At 36.9% G+C, this 16078-nt stretch overlaps 1 long non-coding RNA gene across 2 annotated transcripts in view; it reads left to right on the top strand.

Annotated features, from left to right (window-relative positions):
- LOC130221298 (uncharacterized) overlaps positions 1-16021 on the top strand; it is a 48438-nt gene extending 32417 nt beyond the window's left edge. The window contains exons 1-6 of one of the 2 annotated variants that reach the window (XR_008836273.1): positions 1662-1739; positions 11459-11546; positions 11737-11808; positions 12877-12936; positions 15720-15824; positions 15922-16021. This is a non-coding gene — a long non-coding RNA (uncharacterized LOC130221298). Of the gene's footprint in view, positions 1-1661; positions 1740-11458; positions 11547-11736; positions 11809-12876; positions 12937-15719; positions 15825-15921 lie in introns of those variants that run through there. The other variant, XR_008836272.1, reaches the window with a different exon arrangement.
- The last annotated feature ends 57 nt before the right edge of the window (positions 16022-16078 follow it).

Genomic DNA, 16078 nt, shown 5'->3' with positions numbered 1-16078 from the left:
ATATTATTCTTTACTTTGAGTTTTTACTGTTTATATTTATCATAGTAATGTTTTTTTTCCTTCTCTCAATATTCTCATTGTCTTGTCTGCTGCAAATGTTTCCACTTCCTTTTTTCTACTCTTTTTTTCCTTCCTTTTCTTTTTTTTCTCCTTTTCTAATGTTCTAATCTTCTATTTCTTCTCTTTCCTTTTTCTACTTATTATTATTACTATCATTATTAATATTATTGTTCTCTTCCTGAAATCCCAACCCCCCCTCACCTCCTCACTATTATCATCAATATTATTGACTTCTACTTTTGTTATCATTATTATAGTACTGTCCTGTCCTCTCCTCATTATCATTATTACAAGTATTTCTACCATTGTCATATCAGGTTGCTGTAGTTGTAGTAGTAGTAGTATTAGTGGTTGAAGTTGTAGTTTGGGTTTTTGAAGTAGTAGTTGAAGTAGTATCTGTAGTAGTAGATGTCGTTGGTATAGTGTATCAGAAGTAGTGGATGTGTTATAGTAGTAGTCGTTGTCGCTGTCTGTGTAGTAGTATCAGAAGCAGTAGACGTTGTTGATTGTCGATGTTGTAGTAGCAGTCATTCCTGTAGTAGTATCAGTAGTAGAGTAGTAGTAGTAGTAGTAGTATCGTGGTAGTAGTCGTGGTAATAGGTTCAGTAGTAGTATACATTGTAGGAGTAGTAGGGTTGTGGCTGTAGTAGCAGTAGTTAATAGTTGTAGCATTAGAAACTCTCTGTAGTAGTATTTGGTGTTCGTACTTGGGATTTATTTTTATTATTATTATTTTTATATTGTAGTGGTTGTGTTAATGATTATTACTGTTGTCCTTTCTTGCCTGCTTACTGTCATTATTATTATCATTATATCACTAGCATTGTTGTCACTCCTTATATAAGTTACTGCTTCATTAGTGACTGTTATGTTCCTTTTGTATGTACTCTGACCTGTTTACCATGTTACCTTACATGCCACACACCCACAAACACACGCACCTGCCGGTACTGATTGTATTGTTGTTGTTTTTTGTATTTTTGTTATAGTTTCTTTTTCTTTGTATTTGCATTCCTCAAATTGTGTACCTTTTGTATATTCTAATAAATAAATAAATAAATAATAAATAAAATAAATTAAAAAAAAGGCGCGACACAACTCGGGCTCCCCGGAGTTAGAACGCTGGAGGTAGAAGGCGAGGTTCGGAAAATCCGGCTGTTCGCTCAGGAACCAGCATAACAGGTGGACTAATGTTAGTTAGTGAAGACCGACAGCATGAAGCACGTTTGCAACCGTGTGGTGAGATCAGAGATCTGAGTGGACAAGCGCCTGGACAGTGCGACTGATGTTTATGGTGATCATCTGATCATCGTGTCGGTTTCATGCGTGTGGTAGCATGTGAAACAAATTCAGTCGGGCTGGAGATACTCGCTGGATCCATGTTAGATCAGTCCGTTCTGTCACGCCACTTAGACAGAGAGGATCCAAATGCAAGTATTTAATAAACTAATGACAGAATATAACAAGAATACCACTGGATGTTCTGGACACACCAGTGATCAAATAAAGAGAGCCACAACCAAGACATCAAACGGACAGAAACAAGGACAAACAACGGACTGATAACCAGAACATACCACAGGAGGAATATATAGTCAGCCAAATAAGGTTCAGCTGGAGGATGATTAAGTCAGCTGATGACATCAGCTGATTCTATAGCACGCTGTCAACACAAGAAGGTAAACAAACATACACCCTCGCACACGACAACACACATGGCATGACACAACATACGAAAACACAGATCCATAATCAGTGACATTGATGGCTAGTCTATTCACAGATAGCCCAAATTTCGCTTTGTTTAGTCAACTCTGTTAAGACATCTGTTAGATGTCTATTACACAATCAAAAAATAAATAAATAATGCTGAGATGGCATGTTTTTTAACTTTTAAATGCCATAAAACAACCAAACTGTAAATTAATATAAATTGCAAATGACAGATTTCTGAACAATTTTAATATAAAAAGTACTTTGACCTAATGTTACACATTAGACAGTTTATTATTAGCTATTAACTGTATAAGACAAATAAGTGGGTTATTTAGAATTTATGTACAAAAATAAATAGCACATTTTATCATTAAAATCCTCTTTAACATAATGGTAATTTGAGGGGGCGGGTTATTATTCACCCAAATATAACTTTTGGACTACGCTTTCCATCATCCTTCACATGGACTGATTACTGTCACACCTGGTCTCTTATATCTATGCTCTTTAATAATAGAGTAGACACTTTCGCAGATAAGCACTGAAAGTCAGAAATGATGCCCTCTCTGCCACCCCTCCTCCATATCACATGAACACACACGGGCAGACCTGAGCCTCAGACGTCAACATGAGATGTCAGATTACCACATTTTATTTTTCTCACATACTCGCCTGTGCCACTTTTAAAAGGTACTGTATACTTGGAGATTGTTGTCCGCCTTCCATGTTTGCTCATTCTGCTGAATAATGGCAACATAATAATAAGGTATCCTGTCTGCACAAACATAGTGCACAGAGATATGCAAATATTTTGACAGGCAGATTTGTCGTAATGTTCAGACTGAACACAAACATTTTGAATGAAACTTGAATCTTTTTTTGATCCACAGATGATAAAAAAGCATATAAATACATTTAGACCACTTAGTCAGTGCTTTTTTGATGTGAAAAACAGTCACAATTCACATCCCCTGCCTTTAAGCACTTAACATGAAACATTTTGCTAAATGAAGGTCTTTCACATGCAACACGTTTGTGTGGTTTTCTCTAATGTTGGCCTGCCTAGCTTTGATTGTTGTTGTTTTACTTCAGTTTGTTTGGTGCTTGCCTTTTGACCTTATCTGGGATTTGTATTTCAGATCGTGTGCCGTCTGCCTTGACTCTCTGCCTGTTAGGAACATGTCAATGTTTCTGTTGTTGATAAAGTTAGGATAGGGTAGAAGGGTGGAAGGGTATGCACTGCATAAATCATATGGGAGAGTAGTTGGTGGTTCATTCGGCTGTGGCTGTGATAAATAAGGGACTGAGTCGAAGGAAAATGAATGGATGAATTACTCAGGATGAACAAGCTCTGAATGTAAAAAAGCCAGATTACTAAAAGCAGTTTTGAAGAGTAAACATTCCATAAAAAAGAGCATCGACATTTTTCATGTTTTTATATAACAATGAGGAAATATTAAGGAAAAAATGTACAGTTGAAGTTAAAACTTTTTGCTCTCTTTTGAAATTATAATTCCTTTTCAAACATTTCCTATGTGCTGTTGAACTGAGAGAATATTTTTCTCAACACATAATAGTTTTGGTTTGATGACAGTAAATAATGATTATAACTGTTGTCTCACAGCAGGGCCAGCCCAAGGCTTCAGGGGCCCTAAACAGGATTTATCTGGGGCAAACAACATGACAAATTATCGTCAATCCTTGATTATTCACACACTATAAATATAAAACACATATTATTGATGTTATGTGCTGTAGCTGTGTTGCTTACTTCATAAAATATTTTCAACAACTGCCTAGATATAGCCTAGCTAATCCAACTTTTTATATGGCTACAAAAATATTGTTTTGCTTTCAGAAAAAAATCTGTCTAGAAAATTCTTATTGATTTAAGAACTTTCCGATATTTGGACTAGAAACAAGCAAACTTTTTTTTACAATGTATTTACTTACTGTCAACATTACTCGTAGTATGCGGCCATGTACAGTCATTTATTTTCAGCACCAAATTGACCCTTTGCTAAGCCACACCCTAAAACCGCCACCCACCAATCGTGGCTTAGCAACCGTAGCTACGCGCACTGGCTCTGTCAAGCTTTCGAGTGAGGGAAACAGGCTAAAGCGTTGTGGATATGGATTGTGCAAATCTGACAAACGGTATCCTTAAAGTTTGGACAGGGTGGTGGAATTTTTTCCCTTTTCTAAACCTAAAACCCAAGAGGAGAAATGCCAGCTCTCCAGCGTGGATCAAGCTCTGTGAGGGGTGCTAAAGGAGCGGCGTTAAGTTGGTTTTGTTTTCGATATTCACATTCAGTGATAGAACCGAAGCTACGAATATTTGAAATTACATATTAACAGAACAAAACCGAGATGTGATCACAAACTGAGCACTTGCGATCAATATACTTATATATACTAATATTTGCTGGTAGGGAAAATCTATTTGTTCACTTCTGCTATTTATACTTTGATTTGCATTTCAATGTATTTATTTCTTCCACTTAACTGCAAATTAGAATAGAAACTGGATAAAGAGCACACAAACACACTGACAGTTTTAGCTACTGTACATTGTTATGAGTCAATGATGCTAATATGTAGCACAAATCCATCAGTTTCCCCTTTCTGCCTGCTCTTTCTGTGAATTATGTAGAAGCACTGTCCATGCGTGTTTCCTCGTCTGTTAGTGATGCTATATTTTATTGCATAACAATAGTCTATCAGGCTTTTTAGCTAAAATAGAGAAATCATGGTTTAACTAGTTATTAATAGGTTGTTTTTAAATTTCACCTCTCTTGCTGTGCGTGACTAAGCTGTTTAAATGGTCAGCGTATGAGGCGGCTAGGCTAGCTTCGATTCTGATTAAATTATTTTATAATCGGTTGCTATTATGTCGTGAATATACCCCTGTAATGTATATGCAGTCCTTTTTTGTCTGGCTTTATCGGATATCTCACCTGTTCGACAAAAATGACCAATTATATGCCTGGGAATGTCTGACACCGGCGCATACACACTGTAATAGATGTGCCAGGCACGAATGCTGACAGGCGTTTATAGCAACAGTAACTAAGGAGGGCAGTAACTAAATCTTGCTTGTTTTCTCTGTTTTGAGAATATATCTTTGTTGAGATTGAGTGTTTTGCTGCTCTGCTGTCCACTGCTTCCTCAGTCAGCATCAGTTACATAGCCTAGCTGTGCATGCATCCTGCAGCAGCCCATTAACAAAATATTGCTTTTTTTTCATTGAATAATGCATTTCGCATTATATTCACTATTATCGATTGACATAATATATCCATTATCAAAAACAAAAAGCATGCACTCTTGGGGCCGCCTGGTCACCACGGATGCCCTTATGCCTTGGTACTAGGCATGGGCCGCTATAAGATTCTGATGGAATGATAACCTTGGCTTAAAATATCACGGTTTCATGGTTTTTCGTTATTGTGATTACTGCTCTAATATATGCTCTTCTTAAATGTCCAGGTAAAAAACTAAAACTTTTTTCCCCCTTTGAACACAAAATATTTTATTTTGAGAAACATTTAAAATATTTTGTAAGTAACATCAGGCTGAATAATTCAAATGAATCATTGACTTCTGTTTCAGAAACACAGATTTCTTTACCATTTTAAAACGGCATTTTTTGATATCTTTTCTGCTGGACATATTGTTGTCCTAAAAAAATAAAAAAAATAAATAATTTTAATTAAAATCTGACATATACCATAGGAACGGTATAGCATAAATTTTTTTAAATTTTGTTTAAAAACCTCAAATTTTCCAAACCGCGGTTATACCTTGAAACGATTATCGTCCCATGCCTACTTGGGACGCTCTGTTACAACACTGGAAGTTTACGAGTCTGTGTACGCTTTGTGCTGGCCTGTCAACATCTTAAACCAACATCATAATGACGTCAAAGATGATATTTATTCAACCAAAAAACGTGTGATAGAAGTCATAGCTGGCAACGTCCACACAACATCAAGCTGTAACATCATTAGTCGTAGATATTTGGTTGTTTTTAGGTTGCATTGGAAAGTGACCAAAATCAATGTCTGTTCGATGTTGGACACTGATGTCGGTCTGACGTTGGGTTCTGATGTCAACCAGATTTCAATTTCCTCTCAAAAATGCAATGTTCATGACGTTGCGTACAATGTCAGTCTGACGTCATGTGACGTCATGTGCCTGCTGGAAGATTAAAGCATAAAGCAAGCTTTAAAGCAGACTAGTTTGCACAACTGTACAGTAGGCCTAGATCACAACCTGCAGAACGGTGACATAGTATTCTGTTTGAATCCTTAAGTGATTCTAAAACCACTGGCAAACTGGATTAATAGCACAGTGCGACACTGTATCGCAGAAATACAGTGTCTATGATGAACAGCATCCTGAAGCCTTGGCTGCACAACAGATCATTATGCTTCACGAAGCTGCACACCTGGATTTTAACCATCTTTGTAAATGAATGCATATGTGTGCCTATAGCTAGAGAAGTTAGAGAAGGAATCGCAATGCAATATTTTCCCCCACGCCTAATGATAACTGCGCTGAAAAATAATTTTTACTGAAACAGATTTATTGTTGTAGATTATAGTTCAGGCACTGTGTGGACCTAGTGAGGGTTTTCTGTGGGCTAGGACTGAACATGTAGGGCAAACTCTAAAGGCCGGGACACACCAAGCCGATGCCAAACAACTAGCGCTGATGAAACCCAACTGTGTTGTCTCACATCAAATGTTTGGCAGCGAACTTAACCGAAAGTGCATGTCCTGTGCCTGTGAAAGAGGACATGTCTCCACACCTGCAGATTGTAGTTATTTCTAATTCCACAACAGAAAACCTGAACTTCCGACACGTGGGTGCAAAGAGCAACAATTAGTACCATAATCATAGTAATTATCACTCTGCATGGAGGGATTCACTTCCTACAAATATGTCTGATGACCTTATAATCCATATAGTTTGCAAATAAAAAATGAGATGCGAGTTGGTTGATTCAGTCAAGTAGCTCAGATTAGAATAAGGATATTTTGTGTCAGACTGTATATGCCGTACCTGTTGTTGTTAGTCTAATGTTTAGGAATTTGTGCTGCACAGAAAATACAGACTAGTAATGTATATATATATATATATATATATATATATATATATATATATATATATATATATATATATATATATATATATATATATATATATAGATCGAGACAAGATGGCGGCGCGTTCGGTTTGCGAGGCTCAGTGTCTCTCCAGTTTCTGCAATTTTGCAGTATTATTCCTGCTCATTTCGGGTCTGTTCGTGCAGAACAGCAGTGCCTTTACATCGTACACCCGACAGGACATCTTGGATTTTGGATTGTGCAAACCCTACAAACCCAGCCAGTCCACCCCCACAGCCACAAATGTCTCCTTCCTGAATGAGCTAAATGACTTTTATGCCCGCTTGAAAGAGACAATACAGAACCCTACACCAGGAACACTACTCAACCGACCACCTCACCTATCACACTCACCTCCTCAGAAGTCTACACCTCACTGAGTCAGATCAATGTGCGTAAGGCTGCTGGACCAGACGGTATTCCTGGGTGCGTCCTCAAAGCATGTGCAGAACAGCTCGCTGGGGTATTCACAGACATTTTCAACCTGTCGCTTAACCTAGCAACTGTGCCAACATGCTTTAAAAATCAGCAATCAGCAATAATGATGAGACTGCCTACAGGGAGGAGATACAGCATCTGGCCACTTGGTGCACCGACAATAATCTGCTCCTTAACACCAGCAAGACCAAGGAGCTCATTGTGGACTTCAGGAAGGACGAACAGGCTCACATGATCCCATCCCACATTAATGGGATGGCCGTTGAGCCTGTCTTATCCTTCAAGTTCCTGGGGACCCACATCTCTAAGGACCTTTCCTGGACCACCAACACCTCCAGCCTGGTCAAGAAGGCTCACCAGCGCCTATTCTTCTTGAGGCAACTAAAGAAAAACCAGCTTTCATCAGCCGTCTTGGTGAACCGATGCACAATAGAAAGCATCCTGACCAACTCCGTCACAGTCTGGTATGGAAGCTGCTCTGTTGCTGAGCGTAAGGCACTGCAGCGGGTGGTGAAAACTGCCCAACGCATCACAGGGACTGTGATGCCATAGAGGACATCCAGAAGAAACACTGTCTGCGCCGAGCACGCAGTATTCGTAAGGACACCTCTCACCCTGCTCACAGACTGTTTTCTCTCCTGCCTTCCGGCAGGTGCTTCAGGCTCCCCCGAACAAAAACCAGCAGACTGAGGAACAGCTTTTTCCCCAGAGCTGTCTTCCTTTTGAACTCTGCCCCTCACTGACTCTTTTGCCCCCCCCCCCCCCCCCAATACACCCCCCACACTCCACTAACTTATACTCCTCACAATCACTGCACTATTTAACATTTGCACATTTAAAGTTTGCACATATACATTGCACTGATTCACTTATTTGAACTGTACATACCCACTGCACATGGACATTTCTAATTATGTTTATCTATCTGCACACTTCTGCTATTAATAGTATCCTGTACATATATTTATTTATTGTAAATCTGTTCATAGCTAGTACAACCTGTATATAATGTTCATAGTACATCCATCTGTAAATATCACCATAGTTTTTCTATAACTGCACTTTATAACTTATACCTGTATCCTGCACTTGCTGCTATTGCACTGCTGGTTAGACCTAAACTGCATTTCGTTGCCTTGTACTTGTACATGTGTAATGACAATAAAGTTAAATCTAATCTAATCTAATATATATATATATATATATATATATATATATATATATATATATATATATATATATATATATATATATATATATATATTATCCAGCACATGTTTTACACAGCGAATGCCCTTTCAGTTGATGGGAAACATTCACACACACACTACGGACAATTTAGCTTTCCCAATTTACCTATACCGCATGTCTTTGGACTTGTGGGGGAAACCGGAGCACCCGGAGGAAACCCACGCCAGCACGGGGAGAGCATACAAACTCCACACAGAAACGCCAACTGACCCAGTCAAGGCTCGAACCAGCGACCTTGCTGTGATGCAACAGCAGTACCTACTGCGCCACTGCGTCGCCTGAATAAAAACATACTAGACTTAACTTTCGTTAATCAATATGGTATTACAACCAAGCAAAGATGGAGCACAGTTTGTCCAAAATGCAGCATCTGAATAGGAACACACAAAAAAGTCATACAACTTTTTACAGATTGTTAACTTTAAATTGTCCTTAAATGGAACCCCAGAATTAAAGGGCACCTATGGTGAAAAATCTACTTTTCAAGCTGTTTGGACAGACATATGTGCAGGTATAGTGTATAAACTATCATATTGGGGTGAAATAAACACCCAGTCCTTTTTTGAAAACGGTGGACCAATTGGAGCGGTTTTTCAGATCGACCGCAACTTGACGTAGGAGTGCGGTCCCCCCGCCCACTGAATTGATTGACAGCTACTTGTATTAACATGTCCCGGTAGTCACGTGTATAATCATATCAACAAGACCAGACGTGCGCAAAGCAACCAGGAATAAAAGGTGTGTTCAGTTCGCTAGGATCATCAATCATCATCAAATGTGATCAAGAGTGAGTTTCACAAGTTTAAAATGTTTTAAAACAAAGCATGTGTGTAATGAATTACAGCGATTTACTTCAGCTTTACTTCATCAGCACAGCCGCGTGTCAGAACAATTATAAAGGAAGATGCTTCAATCCTAGTTTGTGGACGTTAAATCAGGTTTATTTTTTACATTAATATAACAGATATCCATACAGCTGTGGATCTTAACCTGTATCCTGTCAAATTTGCGTGCAAAAAGAGTGCAAAGCTAAACGCGCTCTGTCTGTGTGTGTGTGTCTGCTGCGGTGTGTGTGTGTGCGTGTGTATCTGTGTGTGTGTGCGCGCGCGTGAACTTTGTGTGACTCATCGATGCAGCTGCACAACAAATACTCATTGGTAAAGTTCTTACTGTAGTATTTCTCACAAACGCTACAAGAGATCAGCTTCCTTTAAGTCTTTCTGTTGTCTGAAGCAGCAGAGGGAGGAGAATAAGGCACACAGAAAGGCACTTAGAAATGGTGGGCGGGGAGGACTAGCCTTAAAGGTGCAGTACGACAAAACAGCCCCCTAGTGAAAAAATGTGTAAAAGGGAATCTTGCAAAAGGTATAATGAAAAATCTGATATGTGTTTTGAGCTGAAACTTTACAGACACATTCTGGAGACGCAAAACACTTATAGTAAATCTGACTTGTGTGGCTTAAAGTAATAATGTATCTACTGAAATACAAACTCACAAAAGATTTTGACAATAGAACCCACATTTATTTCTGACTATGGGTGTGATATTATTTTAGGTGTGCAGTGCATTCTGTCAATGACGGCAAATGGTTGCACTCAGTGAGCTACTAATTGTACTTGTTGCTACATTCACCACAACACAACTCAAAAATAAAATTCAAAGATACAATGCCACATTGTGTGGCATTTGCTTGTACTTTTCATTTAATGTTCTAGTCAGCTATGCAGAAGACACTTCTTTTTTTCTCCCTATTTGTGTTTAAGGAAAACAGACTGTCAATGTTACGATTATCAGTTTTAGTGCCCACAAGACCCACTAGAGAGCACTGCAGCTGTCTGCTCACTTCACCAGCTACCCAGACTACACGTCATATAAACCCCTGCAAAGATGAAGCTCACAGCTGTCAAACATTTTTGACTCTAATTGTCACACAACTGCACCACATCAGTACTCGCATATAAGCAGCGCTCTCACAAACTCTCTGAGTTTGGTATAGTTTCTTGTGTATGTTATGCCCTGGCTGTTATTGTGACCTTGGACTGTCTTTATAGTTTATGATTGTTTTCTACCTGGACCAACCTCTTTGCTTGTTTTGTGGATTACCTCTTATGTTTCTGGTTTTGACCCTGCCTGCTTTTACCATTCTATTAATGAAATCTGTTATCAAGCTGTATTCTAAACCTTTTAATGTGTTGAGTTTTGTAACAGTTAAGCATCAAATCAGTTTTGAGCTTTGTACAGTTTTTTTAAAAAAGGTTTCAATTATAGCTCATACAAATTGTGCCATAGACATTTACAAACATTTAAGAAAAATGTTAAATATCAGTGCAGTGCTAAAAATAAACACATAATCAAATAAGTACTGTAGATAAACACATACAGATAATATATTGGAGATCCAGGACAAGATAATAGCCTATTACTTCGATTTATACAAATGCATTGCTAATATTGTAAGTGGACCGCAGAGAACATTACAAATTAAAAAAAACTATATATATATATATATATATATATATATATATATATATATATATATATATATATATATATATATATATATATATATATAATATACTGTAAATGTTGGAAAAAAACAGCCATTGAATTCAATAGTATTGAGGCTGCTTTTTTTACAACATTCTTTAGAATATATTGCTTTGTGTTCAACAGAGGAAATTATAAAGGTTTGGAACCACTTGAGTGTGAGGAAATTAAATTGATTTATTGCCCAATGCTTAGTTGTTTTTAACTGCACATCACTGATATTGCCATTTTCTAAATACTTTCTCTCTCTCGTTCTCACTTCTGTTGCATCCAGCAAAACAACAACATTGTGACTTATGGAGCTGAACTCTAATGGTTAAGAAGACTCCGTAATGATTGGGAAAGTTTGGACACTGATCATTGTGAGTAAATTTTAAGCAATAACATGTTAGTACAGGTCCTGGGAACACAATGGAAGCATTTGGGTGAATTGTAGTGTGACTTTGGTTATTGTATTACAAGAAGAGCTGAACTAGTCATAATGTTAATAAAATAATTATTTTTGATGAATTATCCACAAATGAGACTTGATTTTAGCCCTTTCCATCACAGGTAATATCATTCATCACATTTATTCATCATATCCAATCTGAATGTATGGAACACGATATTGAGGAACACCTGGTAAGTCTAATCTTTGTCATTTTATTATTATTTTTTAGCAGTTAATTGCCCTTACTCTTACTAATTACCCTTACTGTTACAACCCCTTTTTTTTTCAATCAACACAACAGAATTAATCCATGAAGGGAACGCAACATAAAGAGTACACATGAACTAAGTTGTCTAAATTAATACATTTATTACAACCAAACAAATCATGTGTCACAACTAAGTAAGAATAAATAAAGAATCAAAACTCACGTTCTCCAACAAATATACAACACTAACCTAAGACTAACAGCCCAACAATTAACAAAGCAGATCAAAGTAAGACTTAAGGGAAACAAAACAGTAAATTAAAGAAAATAAAAGAAGCTTGATGGCTCGCAGTGAAGTCTCCTCTCTCTCTGCTCAATATTGGTCCATATTTATAGCCAATTTGCAACAAGCGCAACTCGCCACATGTGTGCAAAATGCGGACTCTAGGAAACAAACAGTGAGTGACGTCATGACACACACGCAAGCACAAACACAGACAGCCAACAGCCGCAAAAGCTACGGTCACACTGGGCTTTGTGTGTGCGAAATTCTGTCGTGCGGCGCTGTGAAAAGGGGCGGGATTAAACAAGCTAATTAGACATTTAAAAAAGCGAACAATTGCTCCATGCTTTAAATTTCTGTTCAGAGAGGTCCTGTTTTGATACTCGATTGGTCTCATGTAGCCAAGTGATGCGATTTCGCAGGTCAGAGTTCACCAAGCTTGAACTTTTCACCGCAGCAACCTGCGAAACTTAACGCATGACCCTGCGTTTCCGGTCTTACGTATTCGTGTGCGTATGAATGGAAGTCTATGGGAGGAAAAGTCAAGTGTGACCGCAGCTTTACTCTTACCGTTACTAGTGCATTACTTTATAGTCACTTGAAAGAAGTAATCTGATGATAAGCAAGTAAGATGACTATTTGTGTAAAAATAAACCTCCATGGTATTAAGTGACATCATGATCACCCTACTGATGTATTTTGTTTATGACTTGCTATCTGTTTTTACATTTAAGTGATTTCTTAAATGCCTTCTTTAAATTAATATAGATTAACGAGTTGATGGAAGACCATGTGTTTGAGATTAAGGTATTCCCTTCTGAGACAAAGGTAAGTACAATTTAAGATGACTTTTCTGTTTCCTTATTTGTAGTAGGGCTCCACGATAACAGGAAAAAAAAAAAATTATAATCACAATTATTTTGCTCAAAATGTTCATCACGATTAATAATGACAATTATTCTTTGTGTGTACTACATACACTATATATATATATATATATATATATATATATATATATATATATATATATATATATATATATATAGAGTAACACAGGGAGTGACAGAGACAACTGGGTTCAGATCCACGCGCAGGTTTATTTGGTAGTCAGGCAAGCAGTGGTCAACACAGGTGCAAACAGATGTATAAAAGCAATCCAGAATCGTAGTCAAAGGTATCAGGCGAGAGGTTGAAAGGCAGGCGGCAGACAGGGACAAAAAAAGACAAACTAGGCCAAAACCCAAAGAAACAAGACTAGGAAACCGCATTGAAATGTCACTTTACAGATAACAAGCCTCGGCAATGGAAGTGAGTGTGTGTGCTGCTTAAATAGTGTTTGTAATCAGTCTTTGACAATCCTCAAGTGGTGCGAGTGTAATCAGTAGAGACTTGGAGCAGGTGTGTGTGTGTGTCATGGCTGAATATGTAGTCCATTTACAAGCAGATTTGTAGTCCTATGTGTGTAAATGTTTACCAGCAAACTCTAGTGGTAGTAGATCGCTGGTGATCATGACACTTCACAGCCACAAATATAAAAAACAGAACTTATAATAATAATAATAATAATAATAATAATAATAATAATAATAATAATAATAATAATAATAATAATAATAATAATAATAATAATAATAAAACTGGGTGGGGATTAGATAAGAATTCGATACTTGTTATGGACCGCAAGATGTGCTCATAATAGTGGCTACATGTGATGAATAACGACAGCAAAGCTAAGTGTAATAATTGTAATTATTGTAATAAACCAATAAGTCATAAAGCAGAGAGTTGCGACCAACTTGACAAAGCATCTGCGGTTGGCTCACATATTTCACAAACATCAAATTAAAAGGTACAAGAGTTGTGCATTTTAGTTTATCTTTTTGAGCGTGATGAGCAGTTCAGTGTTAGTTTTTATTTAAGTACCTTGAGGTGAAACAACGCATTCTCTCCACCTTCTCTCACATTCTCATCCATAAACAGCGGGACGCACTGCTAAAGCACGCAGGAGAGACGGCTTTACTCTCCGACATTCATAATCTTAGCTTTTGTATTGACTTCGAAAGAAAATATTAAAGTAGAATGTTCTTTTAACAGTCCCGATATGTTTAATCTTTTTCTTTTGCAAAATTCCTGTCATTTATCTTCTGCAAATTAGATTTTTTTTAAAATCTGCTTGATTCTTTTAAAACCAAAAGCAGCGCCCGTCAATTGGTGTTTTACCGTAAGATACACCTTTGTGAATGTTTTAGTTTGTGTATTGTCTTAAATGTGCTTTTTAATAATTTTATTTAATTCAAATCAGCACTCAGACGCGAATTTATCCTCGAAAACGTGGCATGAGAGATGCATGTTTTGGATGATTGCTTTTTTTTTTTGCACGCGATCAATTCCTGATCCTTTGCATAAAGTTTTTAATCAAAAGACAGATAATTTAATGACTTTCGATGTGCTAAAATATTTGTTGAACGAATGTTGTTTAAAAAAAGCATATTTATACCTATTAATACTGTAAAACTAAATAAAGTGCATGGTCTAATCGGAAATAAAGTTATCTCTCCAGAGCTCATTAACCCACGAATGACAGCGACATTGTGATGGCTTTTAAGGTGGTTAATGAGGTTTTTTTGTGTTACCTTGGGAAGTTTGGACTGATCAGAGCAAAGGCTGAGCAAAGGCTACCAGATCAACATTGCATTCCGCAGAAAAAAAAAAAAACACTTGCAATCTAGACACAGTCACCTCATGTTTGAGATGCGGTACAATCTAAACTCCACCCATTAAAATAACGGCTTGATCTTTATAGTGTCAAATCGCTACGACATTTAATTATTGATCGTGGGCCACAAATATCGTTATCGTGACAATAATACGATTAATCGTGCAGCCCTAATTTGTAGCTTTAGAAATAGTCATGTATTCAATTCAATTTGTTTATTGTCATGTGCACAGTAAGGAAACAAATTTCCCTGTACAATGAAATTCTTACTTTGCCGTCCACAGTGAAGTCATACACATAATAAACACATCATACACGACATACACATATATATACACATATATACACAGAAATTACAGAAGTTTAACTATGAAATGTGTATATATATAAATATCTATGAATGTAAATAATATATAATACTGATTGTGGAGTAATGTAATCAGATGTATAGTAGTTGTTTAAAATTGTGCTTATTATGCAAAAAGTGCCGAGTGCAATTGGCTTATGTGCAAACAACAGTATAATGGCAGAAGCAGATTGAGTGCAATTGTATGCATTAACAGTGCAAACTGGGATGAAGAATATAATGTGCTACTGAGCAAGAAATGAAATTGTTTATGTCCACTTTATAAAATTGCTTTATAATAATAAGTATTGATGTCCCACATCTATTGTACTGAAAAATATATATTTTAGTATTGTATCAAAACTAAGCACTCATTTAGCAGTCAAATAATAATGATTTAATTTCAATATTAATCAATTTGAAGCTTTTGTAAGTAATTAGGTTTGATATATGTACATTTAGCTGGTAATCTGTTAAATAACAATGGTTTTGATATGGTTGTGATGGCTCCATGTTTAACAAGTGTGTTCTGTGTGAATGTTTTCTTAGGAATCCAAGCTTCTAACAGTCATAAACACTCTATGTTCATACGTGACCAAAAATAACAGCACAACAAAATTCAGAGTATTGTTAACATTTCAAATCATGCTAAAGGTGTGTATACTGTGTTTTCTATCATATTTTATCATTCCATTTAAAATATAAAATGTAATCACTTCTAACTTCATTATTTTTCTGTTCCTGTATATAGAACCTAGACAAAAACATCAACTTATGTGCTACACACACCTGCATGGATGCTTTCTCAGTAAGATATGTTAATAAAAGGACATTCCGTGACTATGTATCTACATTCGCTGCAATAGTCAGTATCAGGTACGGACATCTAAATTCTGCACCATTTCCTT

The sequence above is a fragment of the Danio aesculapii genome, chromosome 3 (genome assembly GCF_903798145.1).
Source record: "Danio aesculapii chromosome 3, fDanAes4.1, whole genome shotgun sequence".
NCBI classification, from domain to species: domain Eukaryota; kingdom Metazoa; phylum Chordata; class Actinopteri; order Cypriniformes; family Danionidae; genus Danio; species Danio aesculapii.
Note: the sequence above shows the minus strand (reverse complement) of the source record. Positions and strands in the feature narration are given on the sequence as shown.